Below are 15,871 nucleotides of genomic sequence, written 5' to 3'. Positions count from 1 at the left end.
CAATGAAAATTTTTAGAAAAAAATATGAATTAAATGAACGAAACCGAGTTTTTTGGGCACAGTGACCTAACCAGAAACTTACTGTGGCAGGGATTTTCGACGATCGATAATACGTTTTTTTATTCGACACTCACATTTCGTAAACAATAATGTACATTCAGTTTCAGTCGTAGCTGAAAAATAGCGGCGCAGCCGAAAATTTTTTCTTCTGAATGAGTTTCATACTGATAATTTGTTCCTCAAATTGTGGCTTCTGGAGGTGGCGGTATACAAAATTAAAAATTGGTGTAATTTGCACAACATAGAAAAAAAATTAACAATTGTTTTGGTAACATCGCGGCCCCCCTGGACTAGCTTCACGGCCCCCTAGGGGGCCGCGGACCACCGGTTGGGAACCCGTGTGCTAGTGGAACTAAATAAATATACCACACAGCAAAAAATAATGTAATCCGCCTCGATGTAATGTCGTCGATGTACCTAAAACTCGATGTAATCGCAATTTTTTGATGCGAAATCACACAATTTCGATGCTATATTACATCATCAACGAAATTACATAAAAATTCTATACCTAAATGCTTTTACGCCAAATCTGTGTAATATTGACATCGAAAGAATGTTAATATTACACAGAAAAAGGTGCAACCAAGCGGTTACAATATTTGAGGGACAAAATTACACAACTCGATGTCATATCGCATCCGTTCACGATGCGATAATAAGTCGCGCAACACTGACGGTGTTGTGATCGATCAAACAACCGGTCGGCCATGTTTTATCGTGCGAGTTTTCAAGAAGATACGTTTGCTGCAATTTTTCACTGGTTTTCTGTACTAATTTGGTATGTTTTGATATTAAATTTTATCAAGTATCAAACACTAATAATTAAATTTTGTATATTTTCAGAATCCGGCGAAAATGTGAAGCATCTGAGGATTGCAGTACAAGGCGGAGCTTGCGCCTGCTGTTTTAGGTGTCGGGGTGCCAGTGGCACCATCGCCAGCAAATCCCTTTGCATCGTCTAGAAAGGCGAGAACCGACGACCGATACCTCTACTCTAGATGGAGTCTTCCGGAGGCAAATTCGCCTGGCACAACATATAATATTGAGTCAGGTGAGTTTTTTCTTTCGGCGTTGACAGCACGGAGTTAATTTTATTGCAAATTCAGCAGGAGGCGCACTTGCATGCTGTGGCGGAGAACCTACACATCCGAGATAAAAACCGGACGCCGGCTACGTATGGACCGTCGGATGGGCATCAGTCAGGAAGACGCAACAGTAACACCTGTAAGAAGGGCTTGAACGATTGTGTCGGTCGACTTGGCGCTATCGGTGTTCCCCGTAGGGCAGTTTTGAGCGACTATTGCGATATGGTCATCGTCGCTGATGAAGGAGCTGAATCTGGTCGAGGTGCTAGCTTTTATTCCTTTGCTGTAATAATGACCTCGACGGAGTTGAATCCGGCGGACGCGGGTGTTTGCTCCACCAGTTTACATCCGACCATCGGGGGCCGGCCCCACTGAGAATGATTTGACGATGAAGCAAAGCGAGATTGGAGTGGAGTGAGTGAGTGGAACTAATTCGGCTGATTCAGGAGAAATGGAATTAGTTGTCCTTAACTGTGCACTGTACTTCAAAAGTGGGCTGCCTAAAATTCCGTCGTAAGTTTTCCAGAAATACATTAAATTTTACATATATCTCTTATTTTTAATAAGCTAATTTCTTACCATTTCAGCCTAAAAAGCCGACATGCGGCATTAAGCAGCGTTTGAAGGGCAAAAAGGTTCGATTCTGATAAAATCTGTCCGACAAGCAAGTATTTCTCCGTCCGTATCGTATGCTAGGATCCCAATTTGATTCATCAGGTGAGAATGCCCGTTCGGATGACTAAGGTTCCCATATTTGCGGAACGAGTGAACACGGTCAACATAAATGTGAGACCGATCAACTTTCCCTTACTTGAACAAGTAACAATAAGTATACATTTTCATTTCAGAAAATGCGTCAGTTAAACACGGGACGAGGAGCATCTCAGTGCAAACTACGTCCAGCAGAAAGGAAGTGCCTATAGAAGGCAACAATACAAAGTTGCCCAGAGGCTGAAATGCGGAGATTCGTGGAACGCCACCTCATGGACGGTGAGGTGGTGCTGTTTGACCGTCAGCCCATAAGTATTGCACCAAGTATCATGTGTCACGTGGCCAAGGTTCAATCGCAGCGTACGCTTCAACGAGTGTGTTCTGCCGTACAATGCCGATTTCGATGGGGATGAAATGAATTTGATTGAAGGTGCCCGCACTGAAACTTTGATGCTAATGGTGGTGAGTATCCTTTCTAGTAGGATGAAATCAAGAGCACCCTGCTGCACAAGTAGAACTTCGAATAGAACAGATTTCATACGTCTGTTTTTAATATTATAAATGGCTGTTTTTCTTAAGCGGATTGAAACAGAAATTGCACATTTTCCTAAAATCAGATTTATATTTGTTTCTGCAGAATATTGAGGATTTCTGAGGATGTTTGATTTGAGACAAACGTTAATTTGTTTTCATAATGTAAACGCTCTTTCATTTGCTCAGGAGGATGATCCCCATTTCTTCCTACTCTAAACAAACGATCATTTTTGTATTGTTTCTGTACTTATAAACATTATTTTTTACCAATAAACACAGCCACCATGCAAACGAATCGAACCATGCAAGAGCCATGCTGATCGGTTCATCCGTTCGTGAGTTTTGTTGCCACAAAGGGACCTAAAACTCATTTATATATACTGCCGTGAATAGCATTTCAGTCCCATCTTTGCTGGATTTCCTATGTAAATGGGACAGATATGCGATTCACGGCAGTATATATATATATACTAGCTGTCCCGGCAAACTTTGTCTTGCCATGCTGTGGTAGTTTGACAACTGTTGAAGTCATTTGAGCAACGCACTCTAGATTGATTTCATTTCGATCGTGTTGATTTTCTTCCCAGGTCACAAAAATCAGCATTTTGTCAATTTTCTTTTTTTCTTAGTTCATGGTTGTATTTTTTTTACATATAAACACAGCCATCATGAACACGAATCTAACCATGCAAGACTCATCCTGATTGATTCAGCCGTTCGTGAGTTTTGTTGCCTCAAAGGGACTTCAAATTCATTTTTATATATATAGATAGATAGATAGATAGATAGATAGAATATTTTAGTATTTTTGTTAGTAGTGGGCACATATATGTATACATGTGATAACAATAATGAAAACAATCTGTGCTGTAATCGCTTTGATTCCTTATATGATGAATTGAGAATTCATGCTGGAATTCATTGAGGAGATACCTCGGGAATATCTCTAAGATTACCTTCGGGAATTCCTCCTGGGGTTCCTCCGGGAACTTCTCAATGATTTCCTTGGAGAAGGAAATTTTTGCATGTATTTCTTCGGGAATTACTCCATGAGTTCTTTCGGGAATTCCTCCAAGGGCTCGTTCGAGAATATCTTTAGGAGTTCCATTGGAAATTTTTTAAAGGAGTTCCTTCGGGAATTACTATTGATGTTCCCTCGGCAATTCCTCTAGTTGTTCATTTGGGAGTTCTTTGTGCACGTCCATCGAGTTTTTCTAAAAAAGTGCCTTCGGAAATTCCTCCAAAAGTTTCTTCGGGAGTTCTTCCAGGAATAACTCCAGGGAGTTCCTTCAAGAATACTTCCAGGTTTGCCATCACGATTTTATAATAAAGTTCTTTTAAGAAACCTTTCAGCTGTTCCTTGAGGTACTCCTTCATGTGTTATATTGGGAATTCCTCCAAGAGTTTTTTCGGAAGTTCCATTGGTAATTCGAGAATTTCTCCAGAAGTTCCTTTGGTAAGTTTTCCAGAAATTCCATTGGAAATTCCTCCAGGTATTCTGTTGGAAATTCCTCCAGGTGCTGCTTCTGAAATTCCAAGTTCCTCTAGGAGTTCCTTCGGGAATTTTCCTAGACTTTCCTTGGGAGGTTTTCCTGTATTTTATATACGTTAATTTATTGTTTTAATTTATTTCAGCAGGGTTTCTAATATTTGGTTTATGTGATAATTTAGTGGAGTAATCGGTAATACGTGTTGTTGCGTCTACGGTTCAACGTAAAAGAGAGTGAGCAATAGCTCACATTGTTTATTACGGATTGTGAATATAATACATTTTATATTGTTCACTGTCAATGCCTAACCACACAGTGGTGGCAGGGTGGTATACACAACACTGTAGTTCCTTCGCGAATACCTTGAGGTGTTCTATCGCGTTTTCTTGAAGGAATTTTGTTTTTGAGAACTGCTTCAGGTGTTTCTTTGGGAATTCCCCCAGAAAATTAATCGGAAATTCTTCTAGGAGTTTCAACCAGAATTCCTTTAGGCGAGCCTTTAGGTTATCCTTCAAGAATTTTTCCAGGAGTTATTTCGATAATTCCTCCAGGAGTTCCTTCGAGAATTCCTTGAGGAGTTTGTTCAAGAATTCTATAAGCTATTCTTTCGGGAATCCTCCAGGTCGGAAATGCCTCCATGAGTTCCAAAGCAAATTCCTCGAAGTGCTTCTTCAGGAATTCCTCATGGAGTTTCATTGAGAATTCCACCAGGTATTCCATTTGAAGTTACTCCTGGAATTCCATCAGAGTTCTTTCTGAAATTCCTCTAGGAGTTCCATCGAGAATACCTTCAGTTTTTTATTGGGAATTTTTGATCAAGATTTCCTCTGAAATTCCTCCAGGAGCCTCTCGAAAATTCCTCCAGGAGTTACGCGGGAATTCCTCCAGGAGTTTCTCGGGAATTTCTTCAGGATTTTGACGGGAATTCCTCCTGGAGTTCCTCGGGAATTCCTCCAGGAGTTCCTTAGAAATTCTTCCAGGAGTTCCTCGGGAATTCCCCCTGGGGTTCCTCGGGAATTCCTCCTGGGGTTTCTTGGGAATTCCATCAGTTCCCAGTTGCACCCAGAGTTCCTCTGATATTCCTCTAGGAGTTCCTCGGGAATTCCTTCTGAAGTTCCTCAGGAATTTCTCCTGGTGTTCGTCTGAATTCCCTCAGAAATTCTTCCATCAGTTTCAAGTTGCTCCCAGAGTTCCTATGAAATTCCGCTAGGAGTTCCTTGGGAATTCCTCCTGGAGTTTCTCGGGAATTCCTCCTGGAGTTCCTCGGGAATTGCTTCAGGAGTTCCTCAGCAATTGCTCCAGAAGCTCCTCGAGGATTCCTCTTGGGATTCCTCGGAAATTCTCCAGAAGCTCCCCAGAAATATCTGCTGCAATTTTTCGGAAATATCTCCAGAAGTTCCTCGTGAAATCCTCCAGGAGTTCCTAGAAAATTTCTCCTGGAGCTTCCCAGGAATTTCTCAAAAATTTCCTTGAGGATTCATCCAGGAGTTCCTAGGATTTTTTCATCAAGAGTTCCTCTGGTAATCTTCGGTAATCTTCCTGAAGTTCTCCAAAAAATCTTCAAGGGTTTCCTATAAGAGTTTCTCGTGAATTCCTCCTGGAGTTCCTCGGGCATTCTTCCAAGAGTTCCTCGAGAATTCCTCCAGGAGTTCCACGGGAATTCCTCCCGAAGTTCTTCGGGAGCTCTTCTGAAATTCCTCCAAGAGTTCCTTGGGAATTCCTTCAGAAATTCCTCTGAAATTCAACCAGAAATTCCTCCAGTAGTTCCTCAGGAATATCTCCAGAAGTTCCTCGGGAATTGCTTTAGAAGTCCCTTGGAAATTCCTCCTTGAGTTCCTCTGAATTGCTGCAGGAGTTTTTCGGGAATTGCTCCAGGAGCTCCCCTGGGATTCCTCCTGAAGTTCCTCGGAAATTCCTCCAGTAATTTCTTGAAAATTCCTCCAGGAGTACCTCGGTAATTTTTTCAGAAGTTCCTTTGAGTTTCTCGGGAATTCCTCAAAGAGTTCGTCGGAAATTCTTCCAGGAGTTCCTCGGGAATGGCTTCAGGAGTTTCTCAGGAATTGTTCCAGAAGCTCCTCGGGGATTCTTTATTAGCTCCACAGAAATATCTGCAGGAGTTTATCGGGAATATCTCCAGAAGTTCCTCGTGAATTCCTTCAGGAGTTCCTTTAAAATTTCTCCGGGAGCTCCTCAGGAATTTCTCAAGAATTTCCTCGAAGATTTATCCAGAAGTTCCTAGGATTTTTGCATCAAGAGTTCCTCTCATATTCCTCCAGGAGTTCCTCGGAAATTCCTCGAAGAGTTGCTCGGTAATTCTTCCTGAAGTTCTCCGAAAATACCTCAAGGAGTACCTACAAGAGTTTCTCGTGAATTCCTCCTGGAGTTTCTCGGGAATTCCTCCAAGAGTTCCCTGGGAATTCTTCCAAGAGTTCCTCGGGAATTCCTCCAGGAGTTCCTCGGGAATTTCTCCAGGAGTTCCTCGGGAGCTCTTCTGAAATTCCTTCAAGAGTTCCTTGGGAATTGCTTCAGAAATTCCTCGGAAATTCAACCAGAAATTCCTTCAGCAGTTCCTCAGGAATATCTCCAGAAGTTCCTCGGGAATTGCTTCAGAAGTCCCTTGGAAATTCCTCCTGGAGTTCCTCTGAATTACTGCAAGAGTTCTTCGGGAATTGCTCCAAGAGCTCCTTGGGGATTCCTCCTGAAGTTCCTCGGAAATTCCTCCAGGAATTTCTTGAAAATTTCTTCAGGAGTACCTCGGAAATTTCTTCAGAAGTTCCTTTAAAATTCCTCTGGGAGTTTCTCGGGAATTCCTCAAAGAGTTTGTCGGAAATTCTTCCAGGAGTTCTTCGGGAATTGCTTCAGGAGTTTCTCAGGAATTGCTCCAGAAGCTCCTCGGGGATTCCTCTAGGGATTCCTCCATTAGCTCCCCAGAAATATCTGCAGGGGTTTTTCGGGAATATCTCCAGAAGCTCCTCGTGAATTCTTTCAGGAGTTGAAAATTTCTCCGGGAGCTCCTCAGGAATTTCTGAAGAATTTCCTCGAAGATTTATCCAGGAGTTCCTAGGTTTTTATCACCAAGAGTTGCTTTGGTATTACTCCAGGAATTCCTTGGAAATTCCTCCAGGAGTTCCTCGGAAATTGTTCGAAGAGTTGCTCGGTAATTCTTCCTGAAGTTCTCCGAAAATACCTCAAGGAGTTCCTACAAGAGTTTCTCGTGAATTCCTCCTGGAGTTCCTCGGGAATTCCTCCAGGAGTACCTCGGAAATTTCTTCAGAAGTTCCTTTAAAATTCCTCTAGGAGTTTCTCGGGAATTCCTCAAAGAGTTTGTCGGAAATTCTTCCAAGAGTTCCTTGGGAATTCGTTCAGAAATTCCTCGGAAATCCAACCAGAAATTCCTTCAGCAGTTCCTTAGGAATATCTCCAAAAGTTCCTCGGGAATTGCTTCAGAAGTCCCTTGGAAATTCCTCCTGGAGTTCCTCTGAATTACTGTAGGAGTTCTTCGGGAATTGCTCCAGGAGCTCCTCGGGGATTCCTCCAGAAGTTCCTCGGAAATTCCTCCAGGAATTTCTTGAAAATTTCTCCAGGAATTTCTTGAAAATTCCTCCAGGAATTTCTTAAAAATTCCTTCAGGAGTACCTCGGAAATTTCTTCAGAAGTTCCTTTAAAATTCCTCTAGGAGTTTCTCGGGAATTCCTCAAAGAGTTCATAGGAAATTCTTCCAAGAGTTCCTTGGGAATTCCTTCAGAAATTCCTCGAAAATTCAACCAGAAATTCCTTCAGCAGTTCCTTAGGAATATCTCCAAAAGTTCCTCAGGAATTGCTTCAGAAGTCCCTTGGAAATTCCTCCTGGAGTTCCTCTGAATTACTGCAGGAGTTCTTCGGGAATTGCTCCAGGAGCTCCTCGGGGATTCCTCCTGAAGTTCCTCGGAAATTCCTCCAGAAATTTCTTGAAAATTCCTTCAGGAGTACCTCGGAATTTTTTTCAGAAGTTCCTTTAATATTCCTCTAGGAGTTTCTCGGGAATTCCTCAAAGAGTTTGTCGGAAATTCTTCCAGGAGGAGTTCCTCGGGAATTGCTTCAGGAATTTCTCAGGAATTGCTCCAGAAGCTCCTCGGGGATTCCTCTAGGGGTTGCTCCATTAGCTCCCCAGAAATATCTGCAGGAGTTTTTCGGGAATATCTCCAGAAGTTCCTCGTGAATTCCTTCAGGAGTTGAAAATTTCTCTGGGAGCTCCTCAGGAATTTCTCAAGAATTTCCTCGAAGATTTATCCAGGAGTTCCTAGGTTTTTTCACCAAGCGTTGCTCTGGTATTACTCCAGGAATTCCTTGGAAATTCCTCCAGGAGTTCCTCGGGAATTCCTCCTGAAGTTCCTCTGAATTCCACCAGGAATTCCTCAAGCAGTTCTTCAGGAATATCTCCAGAAGTTCCTAGGGAATTGCTTTAGTCCCTCGGAAATTCCTCCTGGAGTTCCTCGGGAGTTTTTGCAGGATTTCCCCGGGAATTGCTCCAGGAGCTCCTCGGGGATTCCTCCAGGAATTCCTCGGAAATTTCTCCAAGAATTTCTTGGAAATTCCTTCAGGAGTTTCTCGAAATTTCTCCAGGAGTTCTTAGGAAACATCATCAGGAGTTCCTTGAGATTTCCTTTAGGAGTTCCTCGGAATCCTTCCAGGTTCTCCTCCAAAATTCCTTCAGGTGTTCGTCGGGAATTCCTCCAGGATTTTCTTGGGAATTGATACAGGAGCTCCCCGGAAATTGCTCTAGGAGTTCCTCTGGTATTACTCCAGGAGATCCTCGAAAATTGTTGCAGGAGTTTCTTGGGAATACCTTCACAAGTTCCTCAGTAATTGCTCCAGAAGTTTCTTGGGAATCTCTTGAAGGAATTTCCATGGAACTCCTGGAGGAAGTCCAGAAGAACTCCTGGAGCAAGCCCCGAGAAAATCCCGAGGCAGTTCTGGATGAATTCCTGATAAACTTTTGGAAGAAATGCAGAGCAACTCCAGGAGAAATTTCTGAGGAATTCCCGAGGAACTATTTGAAGAATTCCCGAAGAACTCCTGGAGGAGCAACTTTTGAAGGAATTCCCAAGGAGCACCTGAAGGAATTGTAGTAAACCTGCGAGAGGACTTCCCGAGGAACTCCTGGAGAAATTCATGGGGAACTCCTGAAGAAATATCCTTGAATCTTCTGTATGAATTACCGGGGAACTCCTGTGGAATTCCCAGGAAAAACTGGACGCATTTCCGAGGAGCTACTGGAGGAATTTGCGAGGAGCTCGTGGAGGAACTTGTGGAGGAACTCCTGGAGATATTCTCGAGGAGCTCTTGATATTGTCGTCGCGGTTGAAACTCGAAGTTTCCCCACACGCGACAATCGAGTTTTCTCCAAATCCATACATGAGACCTAACGTCGGACGTAGTGTGCTGGGCAGCGGATCCATCCAGCGCGCTTTGTCCGACGTACGTCCGACGCACGGTTTAAGAGAAAAATCGGATTTTCGCGTGTCAAAATGAACAATAGAATTCCCGGTAAAATATTAAAGTAACTCCCGAGAAATTTCCCTAATAAACCAACACCATACACGGAGCGTAATGTAGACGGTTCAACAATACCGCATACTGTTCGAATTGTATCCCGCATGGGTGGTTAAGCACATGTTATGGTTATCATTTATGCGGGTTCCGAGGAACTTCTGAATAAATCCCTAAAAACTCCTCGAGGAATTTCCGAGGAACTTCTGGAGGAATTCCCGAGGAACACCAGAAGAAAATCCCGAGGTACCCCTGGAGGAATTCCCGAGAAACTGGTGGAAGAACTCCAGAGGCACTCCTGGACAAATTCTTGAGGATCTCCTGCAAGAATTTACAAGAAACTTCTGAAAGAATCCCCGAGGAACTGCTACAGCAATTCCCTAGGAACTCCTGCAGGAATTCCCGAAGAACTCCTGGAGGATTTTCCGAAGTCCTCCTGCAGGAATTCCTGGATAAACTCCTGCACATATTCCCGGGAAAGGAATAACGTTAGAACTCCAGGATTAATCCCCGAGTAACTCCTGGACGAATTCCTAAGGAGCTCTTGGAGGAATTCCCGGGAAACTCCCGGAGAAATTACCGAAGAACCCCTGGAGAAATTCCCGAAGAACTCCTGAGAAATTTCCCGGGGAACTTCTGAAGGATTATCTATTGGAGTAGGTAGGCAGTAAAACGAACTACTCTGTGCAGTGGTAGAAACAGAAGTGAAAAATTTTTATTTGAATTTAAATCTAGGCTACTACGATTGGCGTTCGGTCTGAACGCCTGCTATAATTATATTATTCTAACACTCCTCCTCGGGCAGATCCGGACGGATTCCTATTGCCAATCGTAATCTCTCCAGACGAACCCGTTGCAGTGGCTTCGTCATCAAATCGGCCAACATTGATTCCGTCGGACAGTACTGCAGTCTAATTTCACATTTTTCTTGCAGGTCCCGTACAAAGAAGAACTTCGTGTCGATGTGCTTGCTACGTCGTTCGATGCGATCACTTTCGACCAGTTTGATACAACTTTGATTGTCCTCGAACACGGGGACCGATTCCTTCGTTGCTTCACCGATCTCCTCCAGCAGCCGTTTGGTCCAGACTAACTCCTGACACCCTTCAGCGAGTGCCACGAACTCAGCTTCGGTCGAACTCAACGCAACGCACGTTTGCTTTCTTGAGCACCACGAGATTGGTCCTCCGCCGAACCGAAGAATCATGCCGGAATTCGATTTCCTATCGCGAGCATTACCGGCCCAGTCTGCGTCGACGAACATTCGCAAACCTTCACTGGAGGCTCCGAGATGCAGCTTATGGTTGCTGGTGGCATTCAAATAGCGCAGAATCCTCTTGGCCTCGGCCCAGTCGTGCGCATTCGGGCAGCTGGATTTTTGCGCCAGAATGGACACGCTCACGGAAATATCGGGCCGCGTGTGTACAGCTACATACAGGAGACCACCAATCAAGCTCATGTAGTCGTGGTTGTTCGGCAGCTGATCCATCTCCTCCTTCTTCTGTAGGTAGCTCGGATCGAGCGGCACCTTCGAGGGTTTCGCCTGCTCCATGCCAAACCGTTCAACTATCGTGTGGATATACGATTCCTGATTGAGCTTGAATCCGGATGCGCTTCTCTCGACTTGTACGCCAAGAAAGTGACTGATGTCTCCGAGGTCCGCTACGGAAAACTGTTGTTGAAGCATCTTCAAGATGGACTGGAATTCCTTCGCCGTCTGCGTTACGATGATCATGTCATCGACGTATATCAGAATGTACGCTACCGAACCATTCGTACGCCGCACGTACAAACACGGATCCGATTCGGTCGGCTGGAATCCCATGGACTTGAAAACAGCATCCACTTTACGGTTCCATACGCGCGCTGACTGTTTCAGGCCGTACAGACTCCTCCTCAATCGGCAAACCGTCCTCTCGTCCCCGACGTGGTATCCTTCGGGTTGGCGCATGTAAACGGTTTCTTCAAGCACACCGTTCAAATACGCTGTTTTGACATCGACGTGCCTTACGATGGACCCTTTCCGGCTGGCAACGGTCAGCAGTGTCCGAAACGTCGTCTGCTTTGCCACCGGTGCGAAGACCTCGTCGTAGTCCGTCCCGTAGCGCTGCGAAAAGCCTTGAGCGACGATCCTCGCTTTGTGACGTACTACGTTACCGTTCTCGTCCTGCTTGGTCTTGAAGAGCCATTTGCAGCCGACAGCCTTCTTATCAGCCGGAAGCTGTACCAACTCCCACGTGCCGTTGTCGATCAGCGCCCGAAACTCCTCGTCCATGGCGGATTGCCATAGAGACGCGTCGCCGCTTCGCAGCGCCTCCGTTCGCGTTTGGGGATCACCCGACTTCCTCGCCGGATGTTTGCTGGCCTTCAGTCCTTGTTGCAGACCGCTCCGACCGGGTTGGTCAGACTGTCCTGTAGGAGGGGGAAACGGATAGCCTTTGTTCGGAAATACATAATCGTGGTACTTGCCTGGAATTGCGCGCTCCCGACCGCTGCGCCTCAACACCTGTGACTCCGGTGGATATGAAGATTGTCGCGGTGGGAGCGCCGTAATTGTCACGTCACCCTCAGCACCATCTGAATATTCGCCTGCGCTTGATTCTGCTTGCGAATAAAAATCTTCATCGGATCCAGATGCTTCGTCATCGGGAGTTTCTTCAACTGTAGGCCGCGGTGGTTCAGCCGGTGGATTCGCTTCTATCGGACTGACGTCGAAGTCCAGATTAACGAACGTCCGCACTCGAGTTGGCTTGCTCTCCATGGCGACTGGTTGCGCCCGCGTCCCGGATTGAGACAGTTCGTCCATGAACACTACGTCACGGCTCTTGAAGACGTCCTTCTTCACTGGGTCGTAAAGGCGGTAGGCTTTGGTCAGCTCGTCGAAACCGACCAGGATGCACTCCTTCGATTTCGCGTCCCACTTCTTCCGCTTTTGCTTGGGAACGTGTGCCATCGTCTTCGTACCGAAAACTCTCACATGGGAAAGATCGGGCTTCCTTCCGCTCCAGGCTTCCTCTGGTGTCAATTCGTGACCTTTGGTGGGGGACCGATTGATCACGTACGTCGCAGCTGCCACCGCTTCCGCCCAAAAAGACTTCGGTAGTTTCGCCTCGAATAGCATGCACCTTGCACGCTCGACGACGGTTCGATTGACACGCTCGGCCAACCCATTTTGCTCCGGTGTGTACTCGGTTGACTTTTGGTGGATGATGCCAGCCTCGGCAAGGCGCTTCTGAAAGGATTTATTACAGTATTCCTTACCGTTATCGCTCCTGATGACCTTCAGCTTGGCTCCGGTCTGCTTTTCCGCTAGGGCGCGAAACTGGTCAAATGCGTGTAGCACCTCAGCTTCGGATTTCGTCTCCAGGAAGTAGACGAATATGCGCCGCGTCCAATCGTCCACAAACGACACGTAGTACCGGCTTCCACCTAACGAGGTTTCTTCCATTGGTCCGCAAATGTCCGTGTGGACAAGCTCCAATACGCCGGTGGCACGATGACCGCCGCTTGAAAATGGGAGTCGAGTTTGCTTACCCATGGCGCACACCGTGCAGTTTTCCATCGCTGACTCCTTGAATTCGATCCCGGATGCAAGACCGTTCTTCAGAAGCTTCAGACTTCGGACGTTGAGGTGTCCCATTCTCCGATGCCAGACGTCCAAGTTGACTGGCGTAGCTGCGAGCGACAGAGCGGTTTGCTCCTCGGACTCTTCGAAACGAAATAGGCCATTCGTCACATCGTGGGTACCGGTTGCGATGACGTCACCAGCGGGGTCGATTATCTTCACGCCACGATTGCAAAATTGCACCACGTGACCTCGTCGCACGATTTGGGTCACCGACAGCAAATTGTTCGACATCGTTGGGATGAACTTTACGTTGTGCACGTCTATCGGTGGATTTTCCGGGCAACATTTCGGAAAAAGCTTGACGGTGCCGGTCGCAGCAATCTCCATCACACCTTTATCCGCTGCCATGACAACGCCGCTCGCCGGCCTTGGGTCGACCAGCATACTACGATTCATGGTGAAGTGGTCCGACGCGCCCGAATCGAAAACCCAACCGTCGTTGCTATGGCAACCAGTTGTGTTCAGCACCGTGCAAAATGCCGATCCTTTCCTCGTCTCGCTTCTTACCTGGCATTCCCTCGCAATGTGCCCGTACTTGTGGCAACGTTTGCACTTCGGACCTTTCGACTGCGCAGCTGACCGGGTTTCGGGTACGCCTTGCTTCGGTTTCGCAGGAAATGGTTTCCTTCCAACGAACGCCGTCTTGTCCGATGAGAATTGCACTTCCTGGAGTAGCTTCGTCTTGATGCTGTCGCCGGTGATGGGGGTGCCGGAATTTTCCAGCGCCATTATCATTGGCTTGTACTCCTCCGGAAGGCCAGCCAGTAGAAGGGAACCAATCCACTCCTCGGAAATTTCGAAACCAACGCCTCGAAGGTTATGAGCGGTGGAAATGATTTCCGTTACGTACGTGTCCACGTTGCCGCACGCCGAAAGCGTCGTCGTGATGAGCTTCCTGAGTAACGCCACCCGGCGCGTCAGGCCGGTGTCTTCAAACGCTGCCTCAAGCTTCGCCCAAACCTCACGGGCCGTTTTCGCATCCTTCACGTGCACGTAGTTGATGGGATCCAACAGGAGAATAATCTTCGCACGTGCTCTTCTGCATTTCCTCTCGTCGACCGCCGGTAGCGTCCCATCCGCGTCGGGAATCGGCTTGACTGCTTCCCACAGCTCCTCCAGTTCCAGATACGTTTCCACCGCAAACTTCCACGTGGGCCAATTTTCGCGGCCGCTCAGCCGCTCGATGGGGGGAAGGCTTGAAAGGTTCTGGATCTGTTGCGGGGCTTGCGGAACCCGTTCCGCCCGGTGGTCACCACCTCCGAGAGACATTTTCCAAACTGCTTCTGGAATCTTCTTTTGAAAAAATACTTGGGCCAATAACCTATTGGAGTAGGTAGGCAGTAAAACGAACTACTCTGTGCAGTGGTAGAAACAGAAGTGAAAAATTTTTATTTGAATTTAAATCTAGGCTACTACGATTGGCGTTCGGTCTGAACGCCTGCTATAATTATATTATTCTAACAGTATCCTTTAAACTCCTAGATGAATTACCGGGGAACTCCTGGAAATACTATCGTGGAGTTCCTAGAGGTATTCGCGAGGAACTCCCGAGCAACTCCTGGAGGAATTCCCAAGGAACTCTTGGAAGAAATCCCGAGGAACTCCGGCAGGACTACCCGAAGAACTCCTTGAGGAATTCCCAAAGACCTTCTACAGAAATTCCTGGAGAAACTCCTGCATAAATATCCGAGGAAGGAATAACCAAGGTTGCAACCATTCATTTGCTAAAATTTACATTCATTTGCTATTATCTCAGTTCAGAAGCATGCTATCGAAAAACAATGTATGGATGAATTTAACCTTGTAGTTTTATCTGAAAGTTTGCCGAATAACATTGGGGTTGCACACGCATTCCAAAGTCGTGAGCGAGCTGTGAAGGCTACTTTCCACAGCGTGAATGAAATTTATATTCACCGCGTGGATATCTACTATCCACTATCTTCAAGCAGAACCACTGCCGTCAGAATGGTCGCCCCAGCTACTATGAGCCCGCAGAACCAACTTGAATTATCTATCTATATATATAAAAATGGATTTCCGTTTGTCTGTCTGTCTGTCTGTCTGACCGCTATGGATTCGAAAACTACTGGACCGATCGGTGTGAAATTTTGTATGTGGGTGCTGTCGGGGCCGGGGAAGGTTCCTAGCTTGGTGCGGGACCTCTCCGGTCTCTGGAACGGGGGGCTCCCATACAGATGACTTCGCCGGGACGTCCCTATGGAGCTGCATGTCAAAAAACACAGTAGGCAGGCAGAACGACGTTCGCCGGGACAGCTAGTATAATATATAATAATGATTTTTATTATAGATTCTTATACGTAAATTAAATTTTATAAAAAAAAAATTGAGGATATAAATAAAATTTCCTTCTAGTATATACTTTTTCTGATTTTCCTCCTGAATGGCTGATTAAATTGTATTTGATCCTATTTCGACTTAAATTTTGTGCATCCTTAAAAACCTAGTGGTTTTTGAGCTACACAATTTTTTTCGTCCAAAAAAGATGAAATTCAATTTAATCATCCATTTGGAGAATTGGCAAGCGTTTACATCGTTTCCTTACGTACATTGCAAGGATTACATCGTACCGTGTACGTCGAAAAAAAAATACATCGCAAGAATTACATCGGATCTGTTTATTACATCAACAGCCGTCGAGTACATCGGGCTGTGTAATATTAATCAATCGATGTAACGACCTGGTTGCAGCGATTTCGATGTAATATTCAACAACTTTTTTTGCTGTGCAGAGAAAGTAACACCGCAGACAGACGTTCAAGTTTGACTCAGCAGCTTGTGTAAAAAACATGGCCGCCACAAATTGCCAAGTG

At 45.8% G+C, this 15,871-nt stretch overlaps 1 long non-coding RNA gene across 3 annotated transcripts; it reads left to right on the top strand.

Moving 5' to 3' along the window:
• The first annotated feature begins 433 nt into the window (after positions 1 to 433).
• LOC109412154 (uncharacterized) lies at positions 434 to 2,767 on the top strand. Of its 3 annotated transcripts, none has more exons than XR_003893834.2 (5): positions 434 to 841; positions 907 to 1,114; positions 1,173 to 1,661; positions 1,736 to 1,865; positions 1,997 to 2,767. It is a non-coding gene; the product is annotated as an uncharacterized LOC109412154 (long non-coding RNA). The 3 variants fall into 3 exon arrangements; XR_003893832.2 differs by having other exon boundaries at positions 1,170 to 1,661; XR_003893833.2 differs by having other exon boundaries at positions 1,170 to 1,661; positions 1,736 to 1,934.
• Positions 2,768 to 15,871: the final 13,104 nt, after the last annotated feature.

Source organism: Aedes albopictus, chromosome 2 (assembly GCF_035046485.1).
Source record: "Aedes albopictus strain Foshan chromosome 2, AalbF5, whole genome shotgun sequence".
NCBI classification, from domain to species: Eukaryota; Metazoa; Arthropoda; class Insecta; order Diptera; family Culicidae; genus Aedes; species Aedes albopictus.
This window is presented reverse-complemented; position numbering and strand designations above follow the sequence as displayed.